The following is an 8,844-nucleotide window of genomic DNA, read 5'->3' as shown; positions in this document are numbered from 1 at the left end:
CGGAGGACTCGTGGGGGCCCGCGGGGGCACCGGAAGGAGCGGAGGACCCCCAGGCGCTCGAGTGCGCGTGGGAAGGTGCTTGGGAAGCCGCCGGGCGCTCGCACAGGTGCGCGGGATGAGGCCCGCGCGCATGCGCGCCGGGGACCACCGACTAGGGCTCCGCGTCCGGGCTCGGGTGGGCGCCGGGGTGGAGGGCGAGTCGCAGAGCGGCGAGGTAGGGGCGGGCCCCGAGCACGGAAGGCAGTGGCCGGACAGCCCCCGGAGGCACAGGACCGGGGCAGCAGGGGCGGGAAGGGGGTGGCTGCCGAGGTGGGGGCGGTGGCCGGGGTGGCCTTGCTCCCGGCGGGGGTGTGGACAGAGGGGTGGGCGGACCTCCGTCTCATCCCCGGGGGCGTCCGCGCAGAGGCGGGCGGCCGATCGGCCGGGACTCCCCTGGGAAGAGGGTGGCCGCCTCCCGCAGGGCGTGCCGGTGGGGGGAGGGGAGGCGGCTGGGACTCGGCAGCCGCGCTGGGTCCCGAGGACCGCGAGCCCCCGCGCTGTCCCCGCAGTGACCGCCGCCGGGGAAACAGTCGCTCGGGGACGGGGGTGGGAGAGGCGCCGGGCGCCGTGGGCACGTTTGCGGCGGGCGCAGCCGGGGCTCGGCGCTGTCTGAGGGGCTGCCCGGGCCTGCGCGCTGCGCCGCCGAGGCGCCCAGTCCGTGGGGCCTGGGGAGCGGGGGAGAGGTCCCTGCCGGACCCGGGGCCCGGGAAGCGGAGGGACGTGCTCCCCGGCCGCGGCGCCTCGCCCTTGCTCCTCCTCCGGCCGCGCCGCGCCCTGTGGCCGCACTTCGGGACCCCGAGCCCCCCGGGGGTCGCAGCCTTTGCCCCCGGGACCGAGCCGGGCCGCCCGCTGCTGCTGGCCTGTGCGCACGTGCCCGACATCACGGCGGGGCGCGGGCTGACGGCTGCGCGGAGCCGGCTCGCCCTGCGCCATCGGCTGGAGCACGTCCGGAGGGGAGCTGACGTGCCAGCCGCGCTTCCCCGGCCGCGCCCCCGCGTGCTGGGCACCCCTGCCTCCCGCGCGGGCCTGCGCGGCTCTTGGGGGAGGGTCCCTGCCCAGGCGGGAGGCTCCCAGAACGTTAAGTCAGGAGGGTTTTAAATCATTCCCGCACCTCTTAATTTCCTACCAAGCCATATTCTCAACCTTCATCCCCCCTATTTATTGTAAGGGAAAAGAAAAAGAACAAGCCAGTTTGGTAAGGCGGGGCGTTTCTGTGCGAACCACTAAAGGCACGGGACCAGCAGGTCTTAGATCGTGTTCATCCCGCTGGAGCACTGAGGGAATGAAGAGTTCGCCCTGTTCCCGGCCTGTTCTCTGGCCGCTTCCCTCCATCTCATTAAGTCGCAGTGACTCAGATTCTAATTAGGAACTTCTGATGGGTGCAACGTTGCCCTTGAGCCTTTGATCCTGAGCTAATGGCGTCCTGTTATTAGAGTACCCCTCTGCACACCCCAAAACCCGCAGAAGACCGCTTTCCCCTGCCATCAGATTTCTGCCAGGGATGGCCATTGTCTGCAAATTTATGGTAATTGGCATTCCAGCTCTCTCTTCTGGGGATAACTAAGCAAAAATTTTAATGAGATAAAAAGTCTTTTGAGCTTTTAGTGTCAACTGCACAGACATTGCTGATAATATAATTAGGACACAATGAAAATAGTTAGAAGATTTTGCCTGTATTTAAGGCAGTCTTGGTTTGGGGAGGGGGTGAGAAAAAAAGTTAAATGTTGTGGAACTTAGCCTGAGACTAAACGCAGGCAGGGCAACTGTGTATATGGTCATCTTGCCTTTCTGATAATCTGGGCTTTCATTCATACCTTGACCCTCAGAGCACTTTGCCTGTTAGTGGGAGGACTGGAGGATCTGGAACTGTGGTGATCATCTTTCCAGACAGTCCCCCTCGCTTCTGACTTCACTTCCATAGGTCCCAATACAAGCAGCAGCTTTGGCAGTGGGAAGGCAAAGGTCTCTTTTTAGCTTAAAATGTACCTTTAGAGTCTTTGTTCCTGTACCGAGAAACAGAGGCTCTCCAAGCTCTGAACGCCTCCATCTGGAATCATATTTCTGTTGTTTTCTAAATGCCAGCAGCATAAATTGCTCAGTAATAATAGCTTTGCAGGGAATCTGGAATCACTTAGGCGGCTGTAATGACCCTCAGCCTCCCCACATCTGAGCCGTGTGACCCAAGAGCACGGCTGCTTCAGTGAGTTTCAGAGGTGCCTTGTGGCGCAGTCTGCTTGCAGATCAGAAACCCGTCCTGCCATTTTGCACATCTTCCCCTGGTGACTCAGGGTAATATCTGCTCTTCTCTGGAGTTCAAGGGATTACCATTTCCACTGTGGCCCTGATTGGGGTTTTTCTCTTGCAGTTATTGTAATTATGCTGAAATTATAGCGTTGGTACCCAGAGCATATTTGCAAAATAGTTCAAACAGAGCAGCAATAACTTGGAATAAAATAAAAACTTCTAGGAGTTTATCTTTTGCCAAGAACCTGGCTCCTGCTAGAAAGGATATTAAAATAAACAGTGCCTTGGAAATTGAAGCCATTCCATGTCTTGTGCAATGTTTGACCAATTAAAAATTAATTTCATTCTTTCACAAATATTTATTGAGTGCCTCCGTGGGTCAGGCACAATTCTAGGTGCTGGGAATACAATGGCAAGTGAAGTAGACTCAGTTCCCCACCTCTTGCAGCAGAGACTCTATAAGGTGAAAGGTGGTAAACCTGTAACCATGTGAATTCATGTGTAGGAACAAACCCAGCCAAGTGCTCTGAAGGAAAGGAATGAACTATGAAAGCATAGATCGGAAGGTTGAGAAGTGGCCAAGGAGGATGGTATTGGGGAAGTTCCAGGGGAAATCGTGTGCAAAGGCCCTGTGGTGAGGAATAGGGCACAAAGAAAAACTGAAGGAAGGCCAGGGAGCAGCACCTAGAGCAGAGTCATAATTTGTAACTTAATATAATGTTACTCCTAAGTTAATTGTGTTATTCCCTTTAGGTAAACCGATGGGGCTTTGTACTTTAGGGTTTGATGGAGTAGGGCGTGGATTAATTTTACGGAACTGAGATCCACTGAATCATAAAGGGAAATCATTAAATAAGATGATGTAGACAAAGTGTTTCCTAAGCTGATCACCACGGTGCCAATGTTAATGCTATTCTTACTGTCGTATGATAAAGTCTGAGATTGTGGGCTCCTTTGCGTGTATGCATGCTGCCCCTGCTGCCGTTGAGCCACCATCGTCTGTTGCTTTCACTGTGGGGGTCAAACCCGGTCGGGGCGCTGGACATCACTCTTGTCCCCTCTGGTCAGTTTCTCAGACGGTGGTCAGAGTGGTCCTTTACAAACACAAAGCTGCCGACGTTGGGCAGTTAATCGCTTCCTCTTGGCAAAGCTGCAGCCCACAGTTTTTCATATGGCTTGCAAGACCCTTGCTGTAGTTAGGTGTGGTTGTCCTCAGACTCCCCCACAAATCTAGAGCTGCCGTGTGTGAAACCCTGACCCCCCCGTGCGATAGTATTTGGAGGTGGGGCCGGTGGGAGGTGATTTGGTCATGAGGATGGAGCCCTCCTGAATGGGGTTAGTGCCCTTAAGAGACAGGAGCGAGCTTGCCCTCTTTCTACCCCCAGCCATGTGAGGACACCGAAAGAAGTCGGCCACCTGGGAGGACCCTCACCCAACCATGCTGGCCCCCGATCTTGGACTGCCCAGCCTCCAGAGTAGTGAGAAGTATCTGTTGTTCATGAGCCACCTAGTCCATGGTATTTTTGTGATAGCAACTTGAGCGGACTAAGATAGTGGCTTCAAACGCATTTATTCTGCGTACAGGTCTGCAGTCTGAGTAGGGCTCCGTGGGGACAGCCCACCTCTGTGCCACTCAGCGAGAGAGGGGGCTAGTCTGAAGGCTAAGAGCTGGAACCACCCCAAGGCTCTTGACCTCTGGTGTCTGGGGTCCAGGCTGGCCTGATGCCAACAGGTGGGGATTGGAGCATCTGGGGCCCCTGGAGCATCTCTGTCTGTCTCTCTGTGTCCGCTCCAGGGGCCCTCCCCCACATGGCAGCTTCCGTGCCGTGGGACCTCTTCCATGCTGGGGCATGGTTCCTAAGGACTGTGTCCTGAGCAGATAGAGCGGGGTGTGAGCTGCACCACCTTTCCTAAACTAGGCTTAGAAGTCACATTGCATCACTTCACGTGGTTCCCGGCCTGTCTGGATTCACAGGGAGGGAACATGGCCCTCACCTTCTCACATTGTAAGAGGGTAATGCTGGATGGGATGCATCCGTGGGGTCATCTTGGGAAAATATCATCTGCCACAGCCCGCCCTCTGGCCACTAAATTCATATTCCTCCCACGTGCAATGACCCGACTCCTGCATCCAGTCCCCAGATCTCATCCTATTGTGGCATTGGGCTCAGGCTCCAGGATCTCGTCATTGAAATCAGGTCCAGGTATGAACGAGTGCTCTTGGGCACTAGTCCTTGAGTACAACTCCTTGAGCACATTCTTCTTCATATGAAGACCCACATACCAAAGAGAAGAGCTATTGGCCTCAGACATCCAACAACAGTGATGGGCAGGGATAGGACAAATGCCGTAGACCCTTGTGTTGGAACCAGCAGGATGTCCATATTTGGACACACAGGGAGAGGTTCATTTATGGTAAGGTGTTGGCTCCTGTGATCATGGGGCTGGCCAGTGTGCAGTCCGCAGGGCAGGCTCCTGGCGGGAACCCTTTCAGGGAAGGCCTGGTGTGGCCGCTGGAGTCCGAAGGCCGTCTGGAGGGAGGATCCTCTCTTCCTGGGGCACCCCAGCCTTTCCCCCTGAGCCTTCCACCGACTGGATGAGGCCCCCAGGCATTGGAGGGGATCTGCCTTAGTCGAGTCTACCGATGTAAGTGTGAGTCCCCTCTACCCAGTACGTTCACAGCAGCGTAGCCTGGTGCTCGAGGCAGTATGTGGCCCCGGGGCCCAGCCATGAAGACACATAAAATGAACCATCGCACCCTCCTGGGGAGGCGCCCAGTGGCCTGGCCCATGGCAGCCCGCGCTGCAGCCGGCCCGAGCTCGTGGTTCCTGGAAAGGCCCCCAGTCTCATTCCTGGGCAGGGTTTTCCATCGCTCTTGGCTCTGCCCTCTGGATTCCTGGCTCTCCCTCCGAGCTCTCCTTTCTTTTCTGTAAGAAGTGGCTGGTGTCTGCAGCTGATGGTTTTCCCAGCCCGTTTCCTGTTTCCATCGTGCTGTCTCCATCCCACACAGTGGCTCCTCCCGTGAGATGAGCTGACAGGCCTGTGGGTTTTCTGTGGATCCGTTGGGCTCGTGCCGTCTGACAAAAGCAACATGCACAGAGGTCATGGACACGGGCCTTTCCTTTCTCCACCTCGGACTCCTGCAGGACTGCCTGAAAAGTCCTGAAGATTCCTCAAAGGTGCAGCTGACAGTGTGTGGGAGGCCTGCCCTCGAGCGCCTTAGCGGCCTCGTGTGTGGCTGAGGCACTCCCCGATGTTTAGGAGGCCCAGTTTGTGCCCCCCGCATGTGATCCTTACCCCAGAGCTCCTTCTTAGTTTGACACTCCTGGAGAGGCTGGGAGAAGAGCCAGTTTTGTTTTTGATCCCAACCCCCAGCAAGGCCCGGTTCCTTTGTTTTTCCCAAATCTCCCTTGAGAACAGAGCACTTCTTGCTCATCCTTGTCCCCTCTCCTCATACCAGAGCCACCAAGAACAAACTCAGCAGCAGCATCCAGACCTTGCCTGGAAGCCGCCCCAAGGCCGTCCGGCTCAGTGAGGCCAGCACGCCGCTAGCTTCTGGGCCGCCCCGGAACGGGGATCCCCGAGCACGGGCCTCGCCCCCCAAGCATCGCTGACAGTGGCTTGAGAGCTGCCGGGGGTCGGCTCCTGGCTCCTGGCGGCACTTCTGACTGAGCCCGCCGCCCAGCCCAGAGCCCCTGCTCCGTCGCAGGTTTGCGCCACGGCCGCCCCACGTGGGGTGCCTACCCAGTCATTCCAGCACGTTCATGCCGCTCACTGATCTGCCGTCTGGGCAGCGTTCTGCAGGGACAGCTCGCTGTGCCTCACTCAGCTGAGGGAAGTGCAGATGAGCTCTCGGAAGGGCACACCCCCTTCCAGATGCCCAGCTGGGGCACCCTGACAGGGGGCGTGGCCCATTGTCTCCATGGCCTCTTGTGCCGGGCACTCCGGCATCACTCCGCGTCTTCCACGGTGCGGCAGGAATCCCAGGTGTGAGTCCTCCTCTTGGAGGAGCTGCATGGCCATCCCGGCTTGGCTCCCTTCCCCGTGGCCGCTGTGGGTCAGGAGGACCGATGCTGGGGGAGGCCGCCTCACTTGGTGGGGACGGCGTGGGATGGGCTGCAGCGATGGCGATAGGGCCCCCTTGGGAGTGACCACCTGTGCATCGGCAGCTCCGGTCCCTCGCTGTCCGCCGGCCGGCAGCGCCCTCGGTGCGGGGACTGTGGCCTGAGCTGCTCCGTCTTCCGCTCAAGTCCTGCTCCGCCTCTTCGCCCCCACGTACACCTGGCTTCCTCCGGGGAGGGTCCCTGGAAGTGCCAGGCCAGGCCTGTCCCTCTGCAGCCTGTCCCCTGTCTGTGATCATTCACTCGGTCACTGGTGATGGGGGTCGGGGGTGTCTGTCACTGCCCGCCCGGGACCAGGAGCCCCACGAAGCCGGCTCTGCACCAGCCTCCTGCGGGTCGCACTCGGTGGGCTTGCGGGACTGATGTAGGGTAGGCGTCCCTGCTGGAACGGAAGCCCGTGCGCCAGCATTCCTCGTGTCCTGTTCCCTGTGGTCTGCGTGGCCTACACGTGGGCCTGGCATTTGGTAGGCTTGTATTATTGTATGTTTGTGGGATGAATGCGTGACTTAATGAGTGGAAGGCCGACCCTGATAAAGAGCACTGGGCAGCTCAGGTGTAGAGTCCACGTCTGCCAGGAGGATGGTGCCGGTGTCCTCAGTGGGGGGAGGTTTCGTGGTGCAGAGGGGAGCTCGTCTCTCCCAGTCCCGGGGCAGGACAGCCAGTGTGGAGTATGACTGGGGCCTCAGCTCACGTCACATGTTTTACGGGTTCATTGCAGCACTTGGACGGGCCGCTCACCTGTGCACCTCCTGCTCTTCCAGGGGCGGATGAGAATCATTCTGGCTGAATATGGAAATAGGACTAAATAGTTGTGGCCCTGTGTGTTACGTTCTAAAGAAGTCAGGATGGAAAGAGCAATTATCTTCATTTCCTTCATGCAGACAGACATCACCAGGATTCATTTCAAGCAAACACTCGTATTATTTACTCTATTATTGAGACCTTCTGGAAAGATTGCATATTTTGAGGAGAAATATTGAGATAGGACAAAGAGATCCAGTTTAGGTGCTGAAGGCTGTGAACCACCAATGGGAGCTTTGAAGGAACTCGAGGCACCTGTCGCCTCTGGATCAGCAGGGTGTCCCCGTGTGGGGCCCCAAGGCCTTCTTAGGGACACTGCAGTCCAGAGTCTCATGCTGCTTGGACGTGGCCGTGGCTGTGGGGTCGTGGTGGCCTTGGGGTCTGCTGACATGGGAGTGTGAGCTGAGAGGCACTTGTCCCTGCCCATGGAGCCCCCGACACGCGCAGGTGGCGATCGGCAGCAAGCGGGACGAGGCACAAAGGTGCGGCACCGTCTGTTCTCACTGTTCTGGTTGCTGCCTGTTCTCAGAGGCACTCGCCCCCGCAGGTGAGTCGCTGGGAGCTTTCGGGGAGACACCACCAGTCTGCTGGCCACATCTGCTGGTCGCCTGGGCAGTCTTCTGTGTGTCGTGGGGTTTGTAGGAATCTTTCCAGATAGTTGGATCTTAGACTCCATTTGTTTCACGTCCTGGACTTGAGATAGCGCCGCACGGTAAGAAGGGCGCAGCAGGGGCGCCTGGGTGGCTCAGTTGGTTAAGCGACTGCCTTCGGCTCAGGTCATGATCCTGGAGTCCCGGGATCGAGTCCCACGTCGGGCTCCCTGCTCAGCGGGGGGTCTGCTTCTCCCTCTGACCCTCTTCCCTCTCTTGCTCTCTGTCTCTCATTCTCTCTCTCTCAAATAAATAAATAAAATCTTAAAAAAAAAAAAAAAAAAAAAAAGAAGGGCGCAGCAGGATCCTGGTTCCGGTCCAGCACCATGCTCCTAGCTGTGTGGCCCCGAGCAGTCGCTGGACCCCTCTGGGCTCAGTTTCTCCTGTTTTTGTGAAAGGCAGGGAGCTGGTGCTCTCGGGGGTCCCCGATGTCCTGAGTTTGGGGACAGGTTCTGGGACTGGACATTCAGAGGTTTAGCAGGCTTTTTATGTCAGCATGTTTTCTCTGCAAACCTACAGCCTAAATCAGGCCTAAGATTTAGCAAAATTTGACTTTTAAAAGTGATACGTCATCTTCAGGACTCTGTGCCTGAGAGCCTGACCATTAGCGTGTGCTCGGTTTCGCTGATTCCTTCCCTGAGCATCCTTCCTCTCGGGGGCCTGGCTGGACCTGGCGTTGTTTTGGTTCGTACACAGACACACACGCACGCACACGTATGCACCCCCGTAAGTATATACACACGGGCATGAATGCGTACACGCATATACACGGAGGGTCGTGTGTGTGATTTCTCTGATTCTAAAAGTGGTACACGGTGAGGAGAGACAGTTTGAAGACACCAAAAATTATGAAAAAAGAAGTCACCCATCATTTCACCATCAACAAGCCTTTTAGACATTTTGGCATTTTTCTCAATGTCTTTCTGCCTGTGTTTTTCCCCTATGTGTTCTCTCTCTCAATCTCTCTCTTTAAATGGTATGATCTACCT

At 57.0% G+C, this 8,844-nt stretch overlaps 1 protein-coding gene across 6 annotated transcripts in view; it reads left to right on the top strand.

Moving 5' to 3' along the window:
• The window catches only part of KBTBD11 (kelch repeat and BTB domain containing 11), a 39,470-nt gene that overhangs the window by 12,403 nt on the left and 18,223 nt on the right, over positions 1-8,844 (top strand). The window contains exon 1 of one of the 6 annotated variants that reach the window (XM_032413735.1): positions 11-106. The exons of 4 other annotated variants lie outside the window; for them this stretch is intronic. The gene's annotated coding sequence lies outside the window, so the exon portion shown is untranslated. One more of the 6 variants, XM_032413734.1, reaches the window with a different exon arrangement.

Source organism: Phoca vitulina, unplaced genomic scaffold (genome assembly GCF_004348235.1).
Source record: "Phoca vitulina isolate PV1807 unplaced genomic scaffold, GSC_HSeal_1.0 scaffold15, whole genome shotgun sequence".
Classification (NCBI taxonomy): Eukaryota; Metazoa; Chordata; class Mammalia; order Carnivora; family Phocidae; genus Phoca; species Phoca vitulina.
This window is presented reverse-complemented; position numbering and strand designations above follow the sequence as displayed.